The following is a 25,196-nucleotide window of genomic DNA, read 5'->3' on the forward strand; positions in this document are numbered from 1 at the left end:
AGGTATAAAACTAGTGAATTTAATTGAGGGTTACTGAGAGTTGTATTCTCTTTAAGATGTTTAAGCTGTTATTTTAGAGCTAAAATATGGAGGAAACCTTCAAACAAAAGCTTGTCTGAAATATGAATCTTGAAGGACAAGTGTTCTTTTGTCAGAAATGTATTTTTGAGCTTCTAAATCCACTTCGAAGAAAATACTAAAATAAATGTAACTGTAGGAAGATAAGACTGTAGAAATAATTGAATTCCACTGTGGATTAGTTAGTTTGCATTATATTAGTAGTGTTCTCCAAAATATCCCTTCCTTTCTTTTTTTGCTCATTTCTGCAGGTATATAATGAAGTGTTCATCCTCTTTTCTTGTTCAAAGCATATAGGACTTGATGATTTAAATCAGATTCTTACTGAGTATTAAACGAAGAACAAACTTGGCCAAAGTGGGAGCCATAAGCAGTATGTTTTTTGTAGGCTTGAAGCAACTTTTGGTGATTCTGGATGTAAGAGAACATGGCCTATGGAATATAAGTAATATATATGAAAGTAATAATTTTGTTGCAGAACAAGACTTATTTACATGTTAACTTGGTAATAGGCTATTCCTAAATAAATGCCTTTCTCAAGGGAAAATATATCTATACTGTTGTTATACTTGAAAATGAGGTAGTTGCTGAAATTGTTTGGGGCACTTACCTCTTTAAAAAAAGGTGTGATTCTCATGGTAATCTACAGCAAGATTTTCCAAAATAACAAAGCCAATATGCATCTTCACTGTGCAGAAGGAAACACTATATTATTTGGGATCAGATGATAGTTTTAAGTGGTACTTCATAAAGGAGGCTTTGAAAAAAACAACAAACCCCTACATCAACAAAAACCTCTGAACAAGCAAGGTTCCCTGTCTTCTTGGATGATCTGTTTTAGTTCATCGTACCTGATGCAGAATTTGCCAGAGTTTTCCTAACCTGTAATAACATGAATGGTCAGCTCAAATGGTTGTGGAGCTTACACCTCTTCAGCACTGGCTGGTCATAGAGGTCACGTCTGAAGAGCTGCGTGAGCATTTCAAATAGAGGTTAGGTGTGGTAGAAGAGGAAAGGCATCAAGTTCTGCATCTGTGGTCGCATCTTGCAGCCTTCCACCCATCTGCAGTGCCTGTGCTGGTGCTCTTTGAACAAAAACTTAATGCACTGCATATCTGTAGTTTTAATTGAGCCTCCTTGTTTGGTTGTATTTTATTCCTCTACTGCTCTCTTGCAGCACCAAGCAGCTGTTAAATGAAGGGGGAAGGAGGAAGCCATGTGTCACAGCTGTGCAGCTCTGGCCCTGCCCTCTGGGAAGTGGCATTGTCACTCTTCAAAGCATTGTGTGGTTTCTGCTTTTTATATGTAGGTGGGAAGAAGTGGATTTGAAGCTGTGCCAGGTTTCCTGCTGTCTTTTCTCTCTTCCCATTGCAGAATGAAGTGGTCAGTAATAACCAGAATATCTGGTTGCTTCCATTTCTGAATGTAAGACACATATTGCTGTGGAGCTGTCAGCTGCTGCCTGGGCTGGCATGGCATTGCCCTGGGACATGGCATGCCTTCTTTTCTGTGGCACATCCTATGCCTCCACTCCTGCCTACATAGGCTTAAACAGAATAGCTGCTCTTCAAATGAAAAAAAATCCTTGCATGTTTATTTGCAGCCCATGCCTTTCAGCTACCAGTTGCCTCATTAAAGGTTTATTTTTTTCCCAAAAGTTAAGATCTTTTGCATCTTACATGATGTAAATCTGTATTTAATTATTGGAAATATAAATTATTTATCGTTTTCAAAATGTTCATAGAGGGCAGAATTGAAATGGGTATTTTCTGGTTGTTGGAAGACTGAGGAAGGAATACAGACAAGAAACCAATCCAGAATAGGATAGTTTACCTGGAATCACATTATTATGGAGAAATCTGAAATATATTTATGTATGTATTATGTAATTTAGGTTTTCTTTGTGGTCATGTCATATTTTAGTTATTGTTTCTAAATCTCTTAATAGGAATTAGTTTGTCAGATGCTGCATTTGTGGCAGCTGACTGCCTCTTCTTCCTCCCCCCAGTAGAAAACATTAAAGATGGTTATGAATGTCGTAGTGAAGTAATCTGAAGGATAGAATTTATTGAAATTGTGGAAATATGTAGTGGGAACAGGTAAAACTAGTCTCTTTAGTTAATATCAATTGTGTGGTATTGAATCTGATGGTACAGCAGTAGATGACCTAGATGGGTTATGTAATTAGGATAACAAAGTTGATATTTTTTATTATCTATGTTAAAAAAGTATTTTAAATTCCTTTTTATGAAAACAGGTCTTAATTAAAACCATAAAAATCTCATAGTAGCAGCAGGCCGGATGGTTTTAAGCCACTTCAGCCTTCTTTTCAAAAGAAAAAGTGGACTTTATTTCACATACTTCTGGATTTCTGGTGATTTATTTGATCTTCCTAAACTGCTAAGCTCCTCTACATTGAGTGAGATTTGAGGTCACAGATCCATGCAAAACTGCTTTAGTTTAACTGGCTTATAAATAAAAATGTCTATAACAAAAAAGACCCAAAAGAAACAAACAAAACTGCCTGTTGCATCTAGCCCTTTAAAAGCAGGAGGAGAGGAAGGGAAAAACCCAGGAGAAACTGAGATAGACCTGAACCATGTAGCTAATGCTCAAGTATGCCAGTCTCTTTCAAGAAGAGCTTTCCAGCTGGGATGTAAAATGGAATAATTCAATACATAAGTTTTACCTGTTAAAATGCTTTAATTTCTGTCCCTCCCTTCTCACCCACCTTATTTCTTTACAGAATTATGTCCTTGATTGAACCCCATAGGTCAGTTGTAAGAAGTCATTAACTCTTTAATTGCATTGAGTTTTAATTTTGTAAATGGTGGCTCTTTAATGATTAATCTGTATGATAGCTATGTCTGTTTGAAAACAGTTTATATACTCTTTGAGACTTTAAAATTGGGGGAAAACCCCACACTTTTTGCAAATATCTTCCTAGTGATAAAGCATACTGGTTTTTTTTGTATAGAGAGCTCTATATCTGTAGGTACACAATAATATAGTGTGCTCATAAATAGAGAGGACTACAGTATTAGCTACATGCATACCTAAGTATGTGCATATGAGAGAGCTGTTAACGAGAACAGAACATTTCAGTTGGAAGGCACCTACAGCCATCATCCAGTTGAACTGCCTGACTGCTTCAGGGCAGACCAAAAGTTTAGGCATGTGGTTAGGGATGTTGTTCAAATGCCTCTTTAACACTGTCAAGGGTTGAGGCATCAACCATGTCTCTAGGAAGCCTGTTTGAGTGTGTTACCCCACCCTTGGTGATGAAACACTTTCTGCTGTCCGGCCTGAACCTCCCCTGGTGCAGCTTTGAACCATTCCCTTGTATCCTGTCACTGGGTCCCAAGGAGCAGAGCTCAATAGTTCCCTTTTCTCATCCCTTCCTTGGGGAGCTGTGGAGAGCAATAAGGTCACTGTTCAGCCTCTGTTTCTCCAAACTGGACAAACTGCAAATCCTTAGCCACTCAATACAGGACTTTTCCTCCCAACCCCTTCTCCAACTTTGTAGAGCCCCTGTGGACACATTCAAGCACCTTCACAACCTTCATAAATTGTGCAGCTGAGAACAGCAAACAGTCCTTGAGGTGAGGCCACAACGCTGAATGCAGCAGGACAATCCTCCCTTTTGCCTGGCTGGTGATGTTTGATGCATCCTGGGATGGGGTTTGCGTTCCTGTCTGCCAGGGCTCACTGCTGACTCAGACTGAGCTTCTGCCTACCACGTACTCCAGATCCCTTTCCCAGTTCATGCTCGTGTCTGTCCCAGGTGCACTATCTGACATTCGGACTTCCCATCTGCATAGATCCCTCTGGAAAGCCCCCTGTTCCTCACAAAAGCCAAAAGCACCTCCCAGTTTGGTATCACCAGCAAAGTCAGTAATGGTGCACTGCACTCCTGCATCCAGATCGTTGGGAAGTACAGGAACAGGACTGGCCCTAGAACTGATCCCTGAGGAGCATCACTGGGCCCTGGCCACTGCTGGATGTGGCCCCCTTTACTTTTACAACCCTTTGAGCTCTGCCCTTCAGCCAGTCCTTCACCCAGCACACCATGAACCCACTTGTCCTGGAGCTGGACAACTTGTCCAGAAGGATGCTGTGAGAGTATCAAAAGCTTTCCTAAAAATTCAGAAAAACTACATCTACTGTCTTCCCTTTGTCCACTAGATATGTGACCTTACCAGAAAAGGTTACTAAATAAGCTTATTAGTTAGGAGTTTCCTTTTGTGAACCCATACGGACTGTGGCTGATAATTGCATTATTCTTTAAATGCCTTTCTGTAGTAACCAGTATAATCTTTTCCTCCATAATTTTTCCAGGAACTGAGGCTGCATGAATAGGTCTGTAGGTTCTTGGGTCTTCCATCATACCCTTCTTGTAAATTTGAGTAAAACTAGATTTGGATCAGCAGGGACTTCTCTTGACTCTGAAGACCTTTGGTAGATGATGGGCAGGGGTGCTGCTGAAGCATCCATTGGCTCCCTCAGAACTCTGGGATGAATCCCATCATGCCCCATGGAATTGCAAATATTCAGCTGTTACAGCTGGTCCCTTAGAATTTCAGTGTCCACAAATGGAAAGCCACTGTTCCCACACTCATGGTCTTCCAAATGAGGACTGGGCAGCCCTAGGTCCATCTGTATTGTGACTGAGGCAACCTGACCAGCAGGTTGAGGGAGGTGATTTTCCAGTTTTGCTTTGCTCTTGTGAGATCCCACCTGCAGTGCTGCATCCAGCTCTGAGGCCTCCAACCTAAGAAGGATGCAGACATGTTGGAGCAGGTCCAGAGAAAGGCCATGAAAATAATCAGAGGACTCTGCAACGTCTCCTGTGAAGACAGGCTCAAGAGAGCTGGGGCTGTTCAGTCTGGCTAAGAGGCGGCTTTTTGTGACAGGACAAGAGGTAATGGCTTTATACTGAAAGAAAGTAGATAGGAAGAAGCTCTTTACTCAGAGGGTAGTGAGGCACTGGAACAAGTTGCCCAGAGGTGTTGTGGATTCCCTATCACTGAAAGTGTTCAAGGTGGCTCTGAGCAACCTGGGATAGTGGAAGGTGTCTCTGCCCATGGCACGGGGGTTGGAACAAGGTGATCATTAACGTCACTGCCAACCTAAGCCATTCTGTAATTCTGTGAAAAAAACCACTGAACACTATTGTTTTTAGTTCACCCCTAGTAGTGACTTAGTCATCTCCCACAAGTCCAGTGTTTTTTTAGAGACCTCTTGCTATTTATTTTACTATTTTACTTGAAAAAGCCAGTTAAGGGATCATAAAGTCATTCCCAATAGAAGCAGGCTTCATATCTCAGTTGTGGATTTTTAACAAAGGATGTGGCCTCTTAGGCGGACATAACAACAGGGAAGGTGACATTTTTTCCATATACCCAGCTCTATATCACAAAGCATCGTTCTGTTTGCTAAGATGAAGGATGTGTCTTCTGTTCTACAAACGTTTAATGAGTGCTCGTACGCTCTTACTTTTTTCATTTCTCGGTCGCCAAGCTGTGGGAGAACTAGCTGTGGAATTATGTGAGTTGTTGCTTTCAGCTAGATCTAGATATAAAAATGTCTTGGCCCTGAATGGGGTGTGCTAGAGAGAGCAGCTGCTTGCTTGATCCAGGCTGTGACCATCTGCATAATTCTGATTCCATGGAATTGGAGTTGGCTGTCAGCTATGGCAGTGCTGAGTCGTTTAGCAGGACCTTGGTGTTGCCTCCTTCCCTTTTGTGCTTCTTTATTGGTGTGGTATTTTCTCCCCTTTTTAAAAACCACATCAGTTCAATTTAATTTCCCTTTTTATTCTGGACATTCTGAAGCCTACTAGACTTCATTTATCAATCTTGAGGTGTCACGTTTGTGTTTTATGTAAGGGTATATATGGTATTTTTGGCTAATGCTTTTCAGTTCTGTGGTGGCCTGTGCTGATTGCAGTTTTCCTTACTCTGCCACTTCTCTCTAACATTATGAAACTGTAGGGTACAACCTGCATGACCCTATTCTATTTCTGGAGAAGTATGAGTGAAGAAACTCTTGAGTTTCGTCCAGCACAAGGTGAAATCTGGTATTTGATTTGAATGAAACCTGACAATATTTTTGGATTGATTTTGTCACCAAACTCGGGTATTTTAATGAAGTATTTAACTTGAAAGTCACATCATCTATCCTTGGACTAATCAATGCCCTTAATGAACCCGCAGGTTTTCTGTCTGGAGTACTTACACAAAGCATTTATCTAGATGTTCATGCTTTTTAGCAATTTCTTCTAACAAGAAGTGAGGTTGAGTGCTCCAGAAAGTAGAATTTAAGGGACCTTTCTATTTTAAGGAACATATTCTTAAACATTAGTAGTTGAAAAACTGTCCTATGTAATGCTGGGTGGGTAACAACTGAAGTTACAGAGATGCTGTCTGCCGAGGATGGCCCATTTTTAGTGTTGTTACATGAGAGTGAGGATCTACTTGGGTAAAGCCATCAGCATTCCTCTAGTGAAGCATTAGGGTGACATCTCTACAGGCCAGGAGTGGAGCTAGGAGGGAGCTCTTTGCTACTCTGTAGAGATGTGTACTCTGACCTTCTGGAGAAGAGTGCAGGGCTGTATTGTGAGGAGCAGGCTGATAGTACTGTGATAATACGATTGTTATCTGTGAAGAATTTGGGTGTGATGAATGCTGCCAGCAAACCTTTTCAAGTGTTTGAAAACATTTTGATATTGATACCCCATCTGAAATCTGTTCCTTCACAGAGGTATTGGCCTTTTGTCTTTGCTGGTGGTGGAAGAAGAACCCTTTCTTTTTGGATCAAAGACAGGAAGTAGCTGTCTTTTCTCTTGTGGTTGGTACTAGTAATTTGTGGTATAATCTTTGTTTGGCTTAATTTGCAGTAAAGAGTCAGTGTTGGCCATAAGAAGAGAGTGGCAAGCCTCTTGTTGAGACATCAAAGAGGTGATAGATGTAAGGGGTGGTCATGCTTCTTAACAGTGAAGAATGGCTGACAAACTACTGCTGTTACTGGCTGGCACACAGGCTTGGTGGGCTAGCTTTTGTAGATTGCAAAATCTCTGTAGATCAAGTGGTTAACCTCAGATAAATTCCACAGGATGTTTAGGATTTTGCAAGCCTGCTGTTTAGATGGGTTTCCTCTGTCCAGTACTGAAGGACTGCTACACTCAGTAGTGAATATTTGTACCATAATCCAGTGAGGGAAATGCTACTCCAAGAGACACCAGATATTCCAGATAGGTTGGATACTTTTGATTTATCTGCTTGTGCTCTGAAGAAAATCTGCCAAGAGCTTGAACTTGCTGGTTCCTTGGAAGAAATTCTTGGCAAAGTACACACTGGGTGCTGTGACCAAGTCTGACTGTCAAAGTGGTTCTCAAGAAGATACAGAGTGGGAAATTGTCCCTTGAGGGCTTGTCAAAGGGCAGATTGCTCTCTACACTCCAAGTACAGTGTTTATCCAATTAATTTTGCATTTCTGGATGCTGTGGAGACTCAGAGTTCAGACTAGACAGCAGCAAGTGAATCTTTAATTAAAGACCACCTGGAAAACATGAGCCGCAGCGTCTTTATTCTGCTTCTGTTCCGTGCCTGAATTTAAGACTGGGATATGGAACAAGTCTAGTTTTAAAAATAAGAAATTTTTGAGTTTTCTTGATCAGCCTCATGGAAGCTGCTTAGGATATGCTATTGAGAGGCCCCATTGATTGTATGGCTCTTTTACAGAAAAGCCCCCATCCCCCTGTAGAAGTGACCCAACCACTAACTGATGTGTGGTTCTACTCTTTGAAGACTTCAGAATCTGTCTGGATTTTCCAAATGTGTGTTGCAGACTTACAGTAGTCTCAAAGATTGAGTTTCATGCTTTTGAGATTGAATATATGAGTAAATTTTACAAGGCAAATCAATATTGCAGTTTTAAACCACTTTCTTTTTTTGTGTGCATTCATTGGTAGTGCAATTACCTGAATTTAAACTATAGTGGTAAGTTTTGGGTCTCCATATATGAAAATATGTTTTAAAAACCCTCCCCCCACCCCAGAAAGCAGACTTCAAAATCAAAACCTTTTTTCACCATTTTCACGATGACCTGCCATTTGGATACTTTTAATCCCCAATCTGTGTAAAAGTTATGTCTTGCATTAAATCCTTTGTGTTTTTTTCCTGTGGATTTCTGAAGTAATCCTCTGTGTGCCATATAGCTCGTTCTTCAAATTGCTTGCCTGTAATATCCTCATTTCTAGGAGTTCTGTTTAGAAAGCTTTAAAGCATTGATTTTTAAACAAAATTCAGCTGGATATACATTTCTTACTAGAAGTCAGTGTTACACATTGTTCTGTCTAAATTCTTACCCTGTTGAATCGGTTCAGTACTTTGTGGAATTTAGTTGGTGAATGCATCAAATGGGGCACTTGACAGAGGAGTCAGTGATGTACTTGATAATGAGTAAGAATCTTTTTATAATGGCTTTTGTTATTGGTTTGTTTTTTTTGTTTTTTTTTTCCCTCTTGGGGATTTCATGAGAAAGAGAGAATCCATTCAAAAGGGAATGTGTGTGCTTTGACAGTTGGACAGTAGATAGGTATTGCTGGACTGTTAGTGGTGTACCAAAACATGTTTTCCTTTCTGTATCTTGTCTTATGTTTTCATCATAGCTATGTATCTTAAATGCAGAACACAGACTCAGTCTCTGGCTTATCCTGGGCCTTTTTCAATGTTCTACTTAAAAAAAAAATCTGATTACATTAAAAAGACCTAAAACTGCTTGATAATGACCACATCTTGATGTTTTTATTTAACTAGTTAAGGATTTATACTGAAATATATGTCAAGATAGTTGATTTGATTTTATTTCATTGTGAAAGCTGAGACTTGTCCTCACAGTGTGGCAATTCTCAGCTTTCTTTCCATCCCTGTATAGGTCCTATGTTGTTGATGTAAGTGAGGAGTTCTTTCATCACAGGATGGATTCAGGGATCCTGTTTATGTAGTGCAGCACTGCAGATGGTGCACAGATGTAAATGATGGAAGTGGTAAACTGTAGCATGTGGACAAAAACGTGTCACTCATGTGGGGAACTGAGAAGAGGGTGCCTGTGCTGCTGAGGATGACCGAATGTGTAAATACATTCTCAGCCACCCTGTTAGTACTAGAGGGTTTAAGATCTATATAAAGTTCCAGTCACCTTGTACTACAAGTGCTCTGTGATGTCAGTTCTGCAGTGTATTTAATGTAGTGCTATTTGCTCTAAAGCAGATTTACTGTTTCCTCAGCCACAGGCATACTTAAATCACTGCTGGTTGAAGTCACTTACAGAATCACAGAATGGCCTGGGTTGGAAGGAATCTTAAAGAAGATCTAGTTCCAGTGCTGTTGCCATGGGCAGAGCACTTTCCACTAGGCCGGGCTGCTCAAAGCCCCATCCAAGCTGGCCTTGAACACTTCCATAACTTCTCTGGGCAACCCATTCCAGTGTCTCACCACCCTCACAGTGAAGAATTTCTTTCCAATATATAACCTAGTCATACCCTCTTTCAGTTTAAAGCCATTCCCTCTTGTCTTTTCATTACATGTCCTTGTGAAAAGTCCATCTCCAGCTCTCTTCTTGGTCTCCTCTTGGTACTGGAAGTTACTGTAGGGTCTCCCTGGAGCCTTCTCCAGGATCCTTCTTCATAGGACAAGGTGCTCCAGCCCTTCTAATAATCGTTGTGGCCCTCCTGGAATCCCTTCAGCAGGTCCACGTCTATTTTATGTTAACTTAGGCCAATAGGATCCTGTCTGACATAATTGAGCTGGGATTGTGAAACTGTGTTTTAAAGACACTGTCCCCATATAGTACACCTGTCCTGGTAATGACAACATGAATGAATTGTCTGTATGTGAGCCTTTATAACGTGTCTCTTTGAAACAGTTTTTTATCGAAGTGCATAAACACTTAAGTGAGGACCAGGACCTTGACGAACTGGTAGATTTTTGGGAGCAGGTTAACTAAAGTACAATATTTTATTTGCAGTAGGTGGTTACTGCACCATTGCATAATGGAATCAAGGTCTGGGCACCTTAAAGCTGTGGTATTCTGCGGGAGGATGACGGAAAGTGAGCAAGGCAGGTGGTGACAGTGAGCAAGCAGAAGATTATTGTCTTGCCTTTGAGAAATGTGTGGTGGCTTTAACAGTGACTTGCTCTTCTAGATGCTTTGTCTTTCTTATAAATCACGGTTTATAATTGTGTCCTTGAGATAAAGAAGTTTTTTTCCTCTTGAGAATTTTAATTGTCCTAAAATATTCAGGCAAAAAAATGCATAGTAGCACCCTTTAAAAATATGGTAAATAATATCAGCCTCCTCTAAGCAAGTGATCTCTTTTAGAGATCATTTTTATATAGTTCTTGCAGAAAGGGCATTTTTATCTTAACTGCAAAGAACTTTGATTTATAAAAATTCAGTGTATGAGTAAATGTTAATCTGTAAGTCACAATGTTCTCTTGATGATAGTAACTGTAATATTTTCATGGAAACATCTCACTACTTAATTTTTGTAAGAGATTCTCATTGCTTTTTTTAGTCCGTTTTAGTGGGTTTCTGTTCAGTAATATTTAATTTGCTGTGAAGAATCTCAGAGGGATTTAAGCCTGCTGTTTTACTGTGCATTACTGTAGGCCATTACATCATTTTTTCCATCCCCACAGTCTTCAAGTGAGTAAATGTTACTTTCTCTGCTGATATTTCTATTTAAAAATTGATTATAAAATAACACAAGCTATTTTGTTACCTTGAGAAAAATAAAGCTGTATCATGAAATATTTAGCACAAATCAGTTAAAACTGTCTGGATTCTACTCATGCATATTTTACTAAATGTTTTTGGTTTTTTAGCTAATCACTGAACCAAACCCCATTTTTAATGCATATTTTTAATTATTCTGTTACTGAAAGACTAAGTTAAATTTGTCTGTTTACAGAAAAAGCTACCTGAGTGTGCCAGGAAGTTAGAGAACAGCTGTCTCCTCAAACCTGTAAACAGTACAGATCTTCTGCACTCCTTTTTAAATGGTAAGTTGTTCAAGAGAGCTCTTACTAAACATTCCTTGTCTCACTTACTTTGCACTTGTGTGCATCTATTACAAATGGCATTAAATCCCTCAAACTGAAGACCAGCGATGAATTTGGGAAACTTGTCCAGGATGTTTTGAGTTAGCCTTGGGAAGGAGGCTTATATTTTTGTGGTGTTGAAGATGTGCTGTATTAGGCCCTGAAACAAATATCAGGAGATATTTGCTCACCCAGGAGACTGGTAGCATTTAAATACCAATGTTATTGTGTGGAAAACCGAAATAAATTTACTTTATTCACAGTTGTTCATGAGATACTGGATTTATAAATTTGCATCTGTTAATTACATTTACTCTGCATAATCTGTACTTCATTCATGTAGTGTCTAAGAGATTTAAACTAAATCTGCTGAGGTTGAATGTTTGTTTGCATCAAAGTGCAATGGATAATAAAAGATTTGTATTGATTGCTATTAAACTAGCTGTGTGGGGAAATATTTCCCTGCCCCCAGTCTGTCTCAGCTGCCACACTCAACACCAGGGACCTTTAGATGAGGACTGCCTGTTGCATTGCTGGAAGGCCTAGCACTTCTCTCACGGTGTGACATAAGAGGTGGGGTTACATTAGCACCTGGGGGTGCTAACCAAGGACTGCTGCCAAAGAGCAGACAATAAGTAGAGCAGGTAAGTGTGTGCATATGGTATTTACAGGGAGCTGCAGCTTGTTGGTGTCTGCAGTGGGAAGAAGCTGAAGAGCAGATTTGTTCTTCCCTCTGAGAGAGTGAAGTTAGAAGTAGTATTAGCTACTTGTAGGAGAGATTTTCTTCCTGCATTGCACACCACAGTGCTGCCTTTGGCAGAAACCACAGCCAGCCTTGCTTCAAGGTCTCTGAGAACCAGTAAAGTATGCAGCAGTGCTTTAGCAGACTCTTCTTTAGGATACTGTTTTCCTGTGTCCTAGGGCTGACTGTCTATAACCCTGGCTATGATCCTTTGCCACACTTTTCCTCTCAGCTGAAACTCACTTATGCTTATTTTCGTTTTGAGTTGTGAGGATGTGCTTGATAATACTCAAGGTGCCTTTCAGCATATATGTTCTGAAAGAGATTGTATTTTAAGTTAGGAAAGAGAATTCTTGGAAAATGCGTGCATTCACAATTTCAAGTAGGAAACTGTTTAGAGGAATGAAGGAATTAGGAAGCAATATAGTGCACACAGGAGTGGGAGAGTTAGGGTAACAGTATTCAAAGGAGAAGGGTAAAAGAAAACCCAATCTTTCCCCCTCTACCCCTCTTGCATTACCCATTGAATGGAAAGGTAAATCAATGGTTATATACTGGAATTGTTTGGAAAAAAGTCCTCTTGCTGTAAATTTCAAAAGTGGAGGAAGTGTATCAGGGAAAGTGACTAGTCTGCAAAAAAACCCAAGGGTAAACCAAACGGATATAGGCAAGACTGAAAACATGCTGCACTGCTAGATTATTAGATTAGCATACTGCTTATTATTTATTGAAGCATTGAATGATACAGCATTGTTAAATTTCAGTTGCATTTCTTGCTGAATGGAAACATCGTTGCTTTTATTTGTGGGAAGCTATAGAAATTAGTTACTACAGGAATAAGAACCTTGGTTTTGTAATATTTTTCCGAGGTTATATTTATTCATAAAACTTCAAAAATTATTTTGAGATATTTACTGTTCATTCTCAGTGTAGTTTTATCAAATATTTACTGTTTCTTTGTGCCGTTTAAGCCTAACTTTCCTATAGAGTTTAATTGAAGTGTCTAGTGTGTAACTAGTCTGAAGTTTAATATAACTAATGGGTATATAAAGACAATGCTGGACATAGTTAAAAATATCAGCCTCTAAGTTTTTTTTAAAAAAAACCCTAATTTTAGTAAACAGATTCTTATTTTTGGTTGAACATTGATCATGCAAGTATCACAAACATTCTGATTGGACATACAGTTTGGAAACTACCTGATCAATAAAATGAGAAACTTTTACTTAAAATAAAGGTTGATTTCTACAGAAATTAATATATTTTCTTTTTAAATATATGTTCAAATAGTTTGACTTACAAGTCATAATAAAAAATTTAAACAGCTTAATTCACCTGTTCTGTGTGCATAGTAAGGCATTTGAATTTGAAATTAAGTCACTCATTTTGTCACTTGGATTATAGTTGTGCCTTGTCTTGCTTCTCTGGATTTCCTGCTGGGTTTTGCTAATATGAATGCCCCCAAAAGTTTTCAGGTTGATAACAATACTATATTAAATGTTTGTAAAAGTTGCTGATTGCTTAAAATGCCATACTGTGAGTAGCATGTCCTGGCTTTTCTATACATCCATTATATATCTTCCACAAAGAAAGTTGGAGAGCATGTAGTGAGGAATGAAATACGAGATGCAAGGCTTGAAAACAGTGTCTGATGCCTGCTAGCCCTAGCTGTCAGTTCAGTAGACTACCAAAGGAATTCTTTTGCCATCACATACAAACAATTCTAAGAAATACACCTTTCCACTTTGGCAGATAAAAATACTGTGTATTCAGTTGCACGTTTTGAAAAAAGATGAGCTTTTTCTTGTTTTCTGTCTGATTTTAATGTTAGGAGAGGCTGAATATTTGGGCTTAGCTCTTGCCTGTCTCAGGTTAAACTTTTTTCAGTATGCACTTCTTTACATTTTGGACTTGACTGCATGGAGTCAAATTAAATTGCAGCCTGGAAAAATGGGTTTAATGTTAGCAAATTTCTTCTCTTTGTGTATTAAAATTAGTGTCTGCAATGTGAGAGCACTGTGAGAACCTTGGCATGCTCATCACATATATCTATATTCTTTGTTATCACTGTCTGAGACTGGGAAATTTTCATTTCTGCAAATAAATGCAGTCATTGGCCTCTTCTCTGAACTTTCCTGTGATTGGCATCATAATAACTTCCTTCTGAATTATGCAGCTAGTGCACAGGGATCTGCTTGAAGATGAGGTTTAAATCTTGGTTGCCTATGCAATGATTAAATAAATCAGCTTCTAAATTTAACTGATGTAGTTAAATTAATTCTTGAACTGTGTGTAGATTAGTCTCTAATGGCTTGATTTTTTCCATGTGCTTGTAGTCTATGTAGATTACACTGATGATTTTAGAGTGTAGTTAAGAGCAATGTAAGTATTGATACGTTTGTTACATAATTTGGTGGGGTGTATGGAAGATCCGTGTAATCACAGATAACTAAATTACAGCCTTAGAGAGTTGGAGTCAATGTGTTTGTGCCTGCAGTCACCCTTTCAGTCTGTAAAAACAAACTGGTCTCCAGTCACAATGGGTTTTGCTCGGTTTGGTATGAGTCTCAACCTCAGGAAGGGTGCCAACAACCACAGCATTGCCCACTGGAGCCTCATCACAGAGATGGAAATAGCAGTCCTTTTTCTGTTAAGCAGCCAGCTGGTCACAGCTGTAGTTAAGAAATCTATTTTTTTTTTTTGATTGGGGGATCTCATCAGCTCAATGGGTTTTAAACTAATAATTGCATTTCACAGGAGAAGATTTTATCACCAGTATAACAGCAACAGTACTGCTGTGAGGGAAGGAAGTTTAAAGTAGATTCACTTCAGAATTCAGCATCTTTTTTGTTTACGTTGTTTGTTCAAAGAAAAACAAAAGCATCATGAATATTAACATTCCAGGATTTAATTCTCCCTCCCCACACTCTTTTCACTTCAACATCTTTAGGTTCAAAATCTACTTACTGTTGTCAAAAATGAATGTCTAGGAAATCCTTTTGTTCAAAGAATTTAATGATAGGAAATATTGAAAGTGTTTTGGTCCAGTATTATTTTGAAGCAAACTCATGGCAAAGTTCACTACTAACCACTGTGGAACTGGAGGGGTGAAAATAAGGAGCTGGATTTTTCTTTCTTTAGAAATAGGTGCCCTAATTGTTGTCAAACTGCTTTCTTTAAGTTTACAAGAGACTGCTGTGATCATCAGGGTCTAGGTGGCTGCCCTTTCATCTTTAAATTCAGGAATAAAATTAAAGCATACTTCATCAATACTCATTGCAGTGTTCTATTTGTAAATAAAACATCAACATTTAAAGCTTCCTCATTTATCACTTGGGTTGTGTATTTCATGGAATGGAAAGGGCATCTGGTCCTATCTCTCTGCTCCAGCAAGGCCATCCCAGGGTACATGGCACAGGGTTGAATCAGATGGTTCTTCAATGTCTCCAGTGAGGGAGACTCCACAGCCTCTCTGGGCAGCCTGTTCCAGTGTGAGGTCACTGCACACTAAAGGAATTCTTCCTTACCTTCAGGTGAAACTTCCTGTGCATCAGTTTCTGACCACTGCCTCTTGTCTTGCTGTTTGGCACCCTTGAGTAGAGCCTTCAAGATAAAATAGACTGCCCTTGAATTATCTGGTTGCAGCTACAAGGTAGCCTCAGCTATGAATTAAAACAGTTTAAAATGAGGCATTAATAGCTCCTTATACTTGAAATATAGACTGCTTGTCTTTGCAGATCGTTACCTGATCTGTAGCCTGTCAGCATTTAAGTGCATTTTCCTTATTGTTTGGGGAGAAGCAGTGTTTGCTTCTGAGGGTTTGTAGAAAGAGTTGACATGGTTGCTGCATTGGCAACTGGAGTGGTGAATATGCACAAAGCAGTGGTGCTGGATGTGAAGGAGGAGATAAGTGCACCAGCACTAGGACTTCTATAAAGGAGGAGAAACTGTGGCCATAAAATGTGTGCAGGGCATCTTATCAGTATAGAACCGAGTGGCTTCAGGTGTTTGCCTGTGGAATTCTTACTGCAATTGGGAAATACGAAAGAGATCAGTTCAACATGCAACCTACCTGTCCACATTTTATGATTAGTGATTAATGGTAAACAGGTAAAGAATATTCTCTGTGAATTACAAGATCAGTTTGAATTAAATTTGGATTTTATATTGAAAACATAGAGAGAATGGTTCCTTAATTTTTTTAATCGTTTGTCCTTGCTTCTATCTTAGTCTCTTGGGAAAGAAAAAAGGGACCTTTACAATTTACCAGGAGTTAAGGGCAACTATTTTTCTTGAGATGTAATGGTACCTTTCATCAGATAAGTGACTTCTTGTTCCTGAGAAGAGGATAGTAATTTTTATCTTGAATTGCTGTCTACATTCCTGTTTCAGTGTACTGTGTATTTATTTAAAAAGTACATATTTAATATTTCATTCTTTAAAAATAAATTTGGTGTTAAAAATTTATGAGTATATGGTACTTGTTTCTTTTTGTAAACAAACCACAGAAATCAATGTATACCAGGTTAGCATTCACTAAAAGCATATGTTTCAGAAAGAGATGGAAAGGATACAGACATAAATTACTTATATGGCTAAAAAGATAAGCAGAATTTGTAATGCACACATGGGATATCTGTTTTCTTCTGTTTGGTAAATTTATTGTTGACCTCCTCAGAGTTTGCTGGGATGCCTACATGATTTTGGGAAATGTGTCAGCAGAAAGTTCCTGAAAATTGCAAGAGTTCTGAGCTCTTTAGTGTCATTGGTTTGAGTTCCTACCAATAAGTTGGACTGGAGAGAATGACTTTTGAGGAGCAGCTGAAGGTACTATGTGTAATCTTGAGGGAGAGGGTTCCTTCCTTATTGCTGTCCACAACTTCCTTGTGGGAGGGGAGTGCAGAGGGAGGTGCTGATCCAGCCTGTGTCAGGTGTCCAGTGACAAGACACAAGGGAATGATATAAAGCTGCATCAGGGAAGTTTAGATTGGATGTTAGGGAAAAATTCTTCACTGAGAGTTGAGGTCAAGCACTGGAACAGGCTCCGCAGGAAAGTGATCGTGACCCCAAACCTGTCAAGAGTTCAAGAAGCATTTGGACAACACTCTTAAAGTACCTGGATTAACTTTTGGGTTTCCCTGTGTGGTCAGGAGCTGGACTGGACTATCCTCACGGGTCTTTTCCAACTCAGCATATTCTATGACTCAAGTAAAATTATTTTAGTATGACAATATTGGTGCCATTTCTTGTAGGAAGCAGTTGCTAGTCCTTCAGGTCTTGTTATCTAGTTGCTTGTGCTTAGCTTCCTGTTGACCCACACAACTAAACACTGTAACTGGGTATGAAATGCTTTGTTTTTTTTTTTTCTTTTGTTCTGAAACAGATTGAGTGCTTTCACTATCACTTCCATGCCCTCAGGTATAAGGGTAGTAATTCCATAAACTGCTTTGACTTCTTTCCCCTGGATTAGATTTTTGCTGACTTCCAGTCTTGTTCCAGCACGAGAAGTAGCTCAGCCAGGAGTGGCAGCTATAACAGCACAAATGTTGAAACAGGAACGGGAAAAGGAATCCATTTAATTAAATCAAGGAGAGGTTGGCTTGCAGCTGTCTTAAAAAGCAGAACTTTAAGTGGAACGGATTTTAAGGCAACGGCTGGGTTTTGCTTTTGAGAAGGAAACATAACTCATCTTGTGGTTGAAACATTTGTTGCTAAGTATTGATGTGATCTAGGTCCAACTTCTGATCTTTCTACAGGCCTTGATTATGCTGACTAGCACAAGTGGCTCTTGTGCCTTTCAGCAGTATAAATGAGATGCTGCTTCTTGCCTTTCTCATGTTTGGAGAGTAAGTTTAATGTCAGGGTGTACAGATACTGTAGGAGTGCAGGTATTGGGTAACCTTACTGTGACAGGCCTGGTGATGCTCCTTGGCAGTTGCAGCCTTGCTAAGTTTAGGCAGTCTGTTTCTCTTTCAGTGGGTTTTAGATGGCTCTATTGACAGGATTTTGTTGTGTGTTTGAGTGCCAACTAGTAAGGAAGATGAGATGCTTCCCAAAGGATTGGGAGGCTGAGTGCATTATAGGGAGTGAGAAGATCAAGTAAACTCTTAATTCCTATACTGCCTGCCTGCCTTAAGATGATTCTTTTTCTTTATAACCTTTTTTGTCTTTCTTTTTTTGTATTTGTCCCTCTTCCATCTTGTCCCAACAAAATTAAAACAAAATAAAACTGCTCTTTTTCAGCCTTTATATAGCAAATTAAAGCATGCTGAAACAACATTGTAGAATGTATTATGCTGTAAGTTTACTTTGGATCCAGGATTATATTTATGATGCAAAATCCCCAGGTGTGAAGTATATTAACTCCTTCAGATGAGTGTAAAACAAAACATTGTCTGTAGGGGCATATGTGACAGTGTCAGCATCTGATGGCCCATAGACTGGGAGAGCACTAGCTTGGAACAAATATCCCTGTTTTCCTACAAAAGAGAGTGTATGCAAGATGGACTGAGGATCATCACCAGCAGCTATTCTCCTCTGAAGGTGCTTATGCTCCTGTTGTACCACACACCTTGCAAATGCAGTCTCTGAAGTCTTTGAACATCCTCAGAGGCTCACAGGTGAAAAACCTAATAGCTCATGCTGTTCTTCATTGTCGACTCCATGTATTTTGATGGTTTATGCTTTTATTATTCTATGTAAGACTTTTCCTCCCAGCTCATACTTAGCATTCACCCACACTTGGCATCGACTAAAAGAGAATTGCAGTCATAAATCAATGTGATGCTTTCAAATACTCACTGTTAGGTTCTGAAATTTCATAGTCCCTTATAAAGCCAAGTTTACGTTTTCAAGACATATTTATATATATATGTCTTGAAGAAAGACAGACAAAAGGTTCCACAAGGGATATTTTAATGCACTGATTTGAAATAGAGGAATAAAGCAGATTTTAAAAAGTTGGTGTTATCATTGATAACCTCTGCATCCCCAGTACTCTTAGCTGTGATTTGATGATTTTTAACTAGGAGAAAAAGTTGCTTAAGACTCTTCTTCGTGATTATTTGTACATGGTAAGAATGCTTTTTTTCCTTGGAGCTGGTTTCTAGAGCACTTCTGTCCTGCCAGCTCCATGGAGATGTGTTGATACAATGCCAGATTTCATGGAACACAAGTTTCTTTCCAGCCTTCAAGTGTTGAAAGGGGATTTTTACAGAAGACTAACTGCTGAATTCTGTCTGAGACTCACTATGGTTTTATAGTAGCTTATTTGTCTCACAATGGGAGTTACTGTATGTGTAACGAGGAAATCTCTTTAATGCTGAAAATGAGGTTTTGTATGCCAGTGTTCCTGTATCAAAGCATGTTACTTGTAGTACTGCCTGACACTGATTTTCGCTTTAACACTCCCCAAGAAACTCTAACACAAAAAAAACCCACAACCCCTACAAAACTCCAATCCAAAATGCCAATAAAACCTCAAAACAGCAGCAAAACCAAAAATCTTAGGCCAACATTATATGTTGAATTATTGAGATGGTAATGTAGGCAGGACCTTGACATCTGAATTTGTGATCCTAGCAAGAGAGAGGATCTGTCACAAAAGAGCCAGGAACACCAAGAGAGGATGTGATGTTTTGTATCTGGGTAGATGTAGATGCTTATAATCTTAGTATGCCTTAATATTGTTAGCAAATATATCAAATGTGTTTAGATTTATGTTTTTTACTGCAGTTTCATTTCTCTTAGTATTCTGTTTCTGGTGAGAGGTACAAATGGACATCTGCCCATATAAATTAGTTTTGAAAAAATGTCTTCAGTATTGATAAAAGCAGGAAAAGGAGTATAATCTGTCTTGATGTCTGCTGGACCCTGTGTTACTTCTGATTCAGTTGTTGGGGTGCAGGGAGCTCCTGTGCTTCTAATAACTGGATGTTCTGCTGTCATCTGCAACTGTTACTATTTCATTTTATGAACTGAAAAATTACACATCGCTTATTTCTCATGCGTCAAGAAGGAATGGTTTCTGTGATTAACTTGAAGATGTTAACTGTGTGGAAGAGAGTGAGGAACATCAGCTGGAAGAGGGAAATAATATCCTTAGTGCTCAGTTTACTGTGTACAGGCAGATAACATGTAGGAAAGACAGAAAATTGCGTCCCCACCCTAAGAAAGTCTCTGGTCATAGCTCAGCCTTCCTTGGGCACCTGAGTGAAATAACCACAATACAAAAAGCTGTATTAGCAGATTAACAGGGGGCCTTGATAAAGCTGCTTGTCCTTTGTGGTGATTTTTTGGGGCATGGTGGGTTGATTTTTTTGTGTTTTTTTTCTTTGGTTTTTGTGTTGTTTTTTTTAAAATCTTTATGACTGTCTTGGTGTTGCTTTCTGTCACTCGTAGTATCTGTTGTGATTTATGCACCAGTCCTTGATGGCATGGCACTCAGTGATAATGCTGTAGTATGGTAGCTACCAGAAGATGGACTTTGTGGGAACAGATGGCACACTTGGCTCAGGATTAAAATAGTTGGGAATTTTCAGTTCACTTAGACTCAGCTGTTGGATCCAGACATTATTTAGTTCAGTTTTTCCATGAAAGCACCCAAAATAAAGCTGGTTTTCCCCCACATAGACTAGTTGCCATTTCCAGGTTTCTGGTATATAGGTAAAGTCAAGTGTTGGTAGGAGTGTCAAAATCAGGAGAATTTGTGGTGTGGGTGTAAAGCTTGAGGAACTCCAGGGATGTTGCTTTATTTTGTAATAATTTAAATCTTCATGGGCTATCTCTGTGTTTCCTTGACATATACCAGAAATTTCTGCTGTTCTTGTGTGGCTGTTCAGATGGATATTGAAGGTGCTTTGACTGCAAAGTATTTTAAAGATTGTGATATATAGTGTGGTAGCATGAAAAAGCATCATTGCAGGTGTTTCCCAGTGGTAAAGTCTTTCCTGCCTGGTGAGAACTGCGAGTGGAGGAGGTTTGTTGGGAGTAGAGGTAAAGGATGTATCATGGCAATTCAACATTAATCTTAAGTGTTTTTTCTTTTGCTGTTTGACCTACATTATTGGTCTCTTCCATCATCTCTGTGTGCCATATGTATAATAAATGTGTGCAAATTGAGTGTGGGTATATAGAACATAAATGCACACGAAGTGTACTTGTGTGTATATGCATATATGGCATACAGAGGGTTTCTTGTACAGAAAAGAACTATGAGAAAACTTGACACTTCCTTGTGACATTTTAAATTTTGGATTAACTGCATTATGTGAAAATGTAACACTTCTATGTGACATTTTAGATCAACTGCTGGGGGTAAAAGAGTTTAAGAACAGTTTTTGGGTTTTTTTTCTGGAAAAATTTTATTTTGAAAGGTTTTTCATGATGAATATTAGATATGGGAAATGGGAAACATTGTGTATGGCCATAAAATGGATATTATTTGACAAAAAATTGAGTCCTTGATCCCTTTTTTACTTTCCCTTCCAATTTCAGGCTAATTGGAGCTCTGAGAAACAAATTACTGAATTTGCTTCTGGTTTAGCTTGAGGTCATTGGAGGATCTGAATGGCATGTTGTCCCTGCAGGAGGGCTCCTGAGGCCTCACCAGGTGGCCTTTATCACATGGACTGTGACCCAGACAGTTATTTCGAGCACTTTAAATCCAGTAAGGCTCTGTTAAATGGGATCAATGTAAGTCAGCAAGCCTAGCTGCAACTTGAGTTTTCTTTATATAATCAAGGCATTTGCTTCTGATAACCCTTGCTGTTTGTGAAGGAAGAAGGCTGGGACAAATGTACTTTAAATGGTCTGCAGGAGTTATTTGAAATCATTGTAGTCTAAAGCACTAGGAAAAGGCTGGTTTACAGTTGCAGACTTTCAATATTCTATTACGAGTTGTTCCAGCATCAAATTGTCTGAAGTGAAGAAATTATATGATGATGGTTCTTGTCACAGAGTTTTTCCATTTCTGTAGTGTAGCTAGAATGTGACTGTATATAGCTCTAAACTCTTAAAAGAATGAATCACATAACCAAAACAGGCTTCAAGTAAGCACTACAAGGTGTTTAATGCCATCATTCAAGAGACTCTTGAAAGAATCATACTTACAGTAGTTTCTCAGTGGTGTCTCGTAAATTGTGACATGCAAAGCCACTCTGTCTTATTATTTTGATTGTCAGCTGAAGAAGGAGTTTGTTTGTAATGATGCTTTTTGGACTGCAGTAGGTGGGTAGGGAAGAAAGAAATTTCCTTCAGGTGGGAAATATCCTGGTGTGGTTAATTATTAATTAAGTACCAGTGTTTATTAAATATCAGTTCTCTTGGTTTTGTCATATTTTAAAAACTTATTATTCGTTGCTTTGTGGTATTACTATGGTAGAACATGAACAGGTACTAAACAGGTGGGAATCACTAGTGTTGCAGTACACAGCAAGTTACTTGAACCATGATTTAAGGTTTAATTCATCTTAGCCAGTTCATGGGAATACTTCTGGGTTTTGAGATGGTGCCTTGTAGACATTTTCTCAGCTGTCTGGGCTGCTGAGTTTTGCTGTGGAAAGTGAGAACTGTGTGGCTCTGTCTGCATAACAAACTCTGCTCACATCTGATTAAGATCCAAGCTTGTTTCCAGATGACATCTGGAAACATTTTGACCTGCTCTAGTGGAGGGCTGTTCCTAACCTAATTAGCTTGGTGTTATAACTAGCTCTCTGCTGCTTTGTGATTTTGTTCCTTTTGACTTCATCTGGTTTATACTTCTCACTGAATGTTACCATGTAGGGTACTAAAGGTCAAAACAAAATTAGATTTTACAATCTGCTGCTCTTCCAGTCAGTGCTTCAGTACTTCTAAATTTTCATACATGTAATCATTGGGTATTCCAAGTACAAAGAGCTGAATAATTCAGCAGCCGTATGGCTCACACATGTCAAGATGATACAAAAGGGAGGGGGGATGATCAATCTAAGTCTTCTTTCCTGTGCTGTAGGACAAAGCACTGATTCCTCCCCTTTCTTAACTCTGTTCTCAGTTTCTCCTAGTTCTGGCTGGATGCTTCTTTTCAAGAAAGGGGTGGTATTTTTAAAGGGTAAATGTCACTTGAGAGGTAGACAGTATAGTGTAATAAGGTATTTATATTTTCATTTCTTTCAAGTCCGCTTAAAAAACAAAAGGCTACCACTATTTTTTTATATGCACAAGCAAAGTATTTTTTAGCTGCTGTGCCAGACTGGACAAATGAAATTTAAACAAGCTCCATCAAATGCATAGTGTGCATCTTTGCTGTAAAGACAAATAATAACCATAAAGACAAATAAAAACCAAAGGGAAACAAATCGTGACTCAGTTCAATTCTGTTTGCTTGAATAGGAGGAGGGATGATAATAAATTCTCAGAGTATGATACAGAAAGGTCATATGAAAGAAAACCGTGTTTTCAGTGCAGCGTAAGTACTTTGTGATTGAAACAAGTCCATTCTTAAGATAGCAGAAATGAAACAAATGCTCTTACATGATTTGAAAAGACGTTTTCTCCTTTCTCACGTGCATGCATAACATTTACACTGTATTTGGTGTTAGTCTAGCAGTATTAGGTTGAAATAGTAAAATTGATAGTGACAGTAAGGTTTTTATTGCTTTTTTTTTTTTTTTTTTAAACGTATGAATGCAGTGGAACAGATGTTCAGAACAGCATGGAATATTCCTTGTTCCCCATCCCACCATCCCTTTCACACCGAGCCATCTGGAAGGGACTAGGGGCAGGATGAGCAGCCATCACGCTAAGAACAAGATTAACGTGTCGGCATCTTTTGTTAATACTTGAAACTGGTCACTGTTCAGCAGAAAGAAACAATGTGAGGTCTCGTGACTCCCTGTGTGCTAAGATCATTCACGTGGCTATGGAAAGAAGGCAGAAGAGAAAATGTAATTTGTATAGAACAATCAATAAATTTAATAGTAGTCAGGCTGGACTTAGACCCATATAGGCAGAAACCAACTTTTTCTTCATTCAGCTGTATTGATGTGACTGGCCACCTTTTACCATTCAGCACAGGGTCAAGTAATGCCATTCTGTTATAACAGATTCAAATTTACTTATTTGTGAAGAAACTTCTCTATGTGTTTTCCAGGCTTTTTCATGAACTTTTATTTTGTTACCCTGAAATTCTCTTTTTTGCAGCAACAAGTATACCATGTGTGGATGTCTTTCAGATAACTTGGCTGTGTTTCTTTAGTACTCTTTAGCCTTACATCTTTTGAGATAAAGTGTCATTAGTGTTTTTGCTTAATGAACAAAATTTTGGTTAGAGGAAGGACAGCTTGTGGTCTAGAAATGAGAGACTCTAGCCATGTGTGAAGGTGCCCTGGATCATCTGTATTCTAATACAGAATGAATAGAAAAGGGTGGGTGGATCTGATGCCAGCAGAGTGATTGGATTCAGTACAGCAAGCTATTGTGTTGTGCACTCTGTGAACTTCTGTTAGATTTCAGGTAAGCAAATCTGTTTTTTAATAGATATCTGAGTAACACTGGGTGTCAAGGAAAACTAAAATGTGTTAGTGAAGGAGAAATTGGATTTCAAAGCATAACACACAGGTTCAGTCGGTACCACAGTGTATTTCTTGTATTATTTTGTGTTTCTTTCAGTGAAGAAAACTTTAAGGAATGGAAATATGAAATCAGATTCAGGAAGGCTATTTGAAAATGAGATGCTTAAAGTCTGAATCTGCTACTGTAGTGGTGTAAGCTGCTCTAAGGGAGAAGGTAATCAGAAGAAAGTGACACAATCCAAGATATCAGCTTTCTGATCTCAGTTTTCAGAGTAAAGATAAGCATGAGAAAAATAAAGAGAGGGTAAAACTAGTTAAGGGATATGCATAGATATTCTGGGGACAGCTTATGCTGTGAAGAAATGGGGTGATGGAATTAAGTAAATATAAGTGTTTAAAAAAATGTACTTCAACATGAAAAATATACTGTGTATATGCTTTTCCTCTATTTTTATGAAAATTATAAGGCATGTTTAAAAAGTATAAAGATTTAAATGACAGGAGTAAAAAAATACAGTGTAATTTACTGGCAAAGATTTTTGCATATTGGGCAGTGAAAAAAATGCTATTAGTATAAATGGCAATGTTCATTAATTTGAACAGTGAGAACTTAGTACAGGAAATACATTCTATATTCCATAGATATGTTGCAGTTGAGCCTTTATTTCTTCCTTGAACAGTGATGAAGCCATTTAATTGGGTGACATATATGTGATCCCT

General features: G+C 38.7%; 1 protein-coding gene across 3 annotated transcripts in view; it reads left to right on the top strand.

Annotated features, from left to right (window-relative positions):
• The window catches only part of WASF3 (WASP family member 3), a 62,397-nt gene that overhangs the window by 7,790 nt on the left and 29,411 nt on the right, over window positions 1-25,196 (top strand). For all 3 annotated transcript variants that reach the window (XM_088159512.1, XM_014879699.2, XM_088159513.1), the window contains exon 2: window positions 11,054-11,144. The gene's annotated coding sequence lies outside the window, so the exon portion shown is untranslated. The remainder of the gene's footprint in view (window positions 1-11,053; window positions 11,145-25,196) is intronic.

The sequence above is a fragment of the Sturnus vulgaris genome, chromosome 2 (assembly GCF_052056855.1).
Source record: "Sturnus vulgaris isolate bStuVul1 chromosome 2, bStuVul1.hap1, whole genome shotgun sequence".
Classification (NCBI taxonomy): domain Eukaryota; kingdom Metazoa; phylum Chordata; class Aves; order Passeriformes; family Sturnidae; genus Sturnus; species Sturnus vulgaris.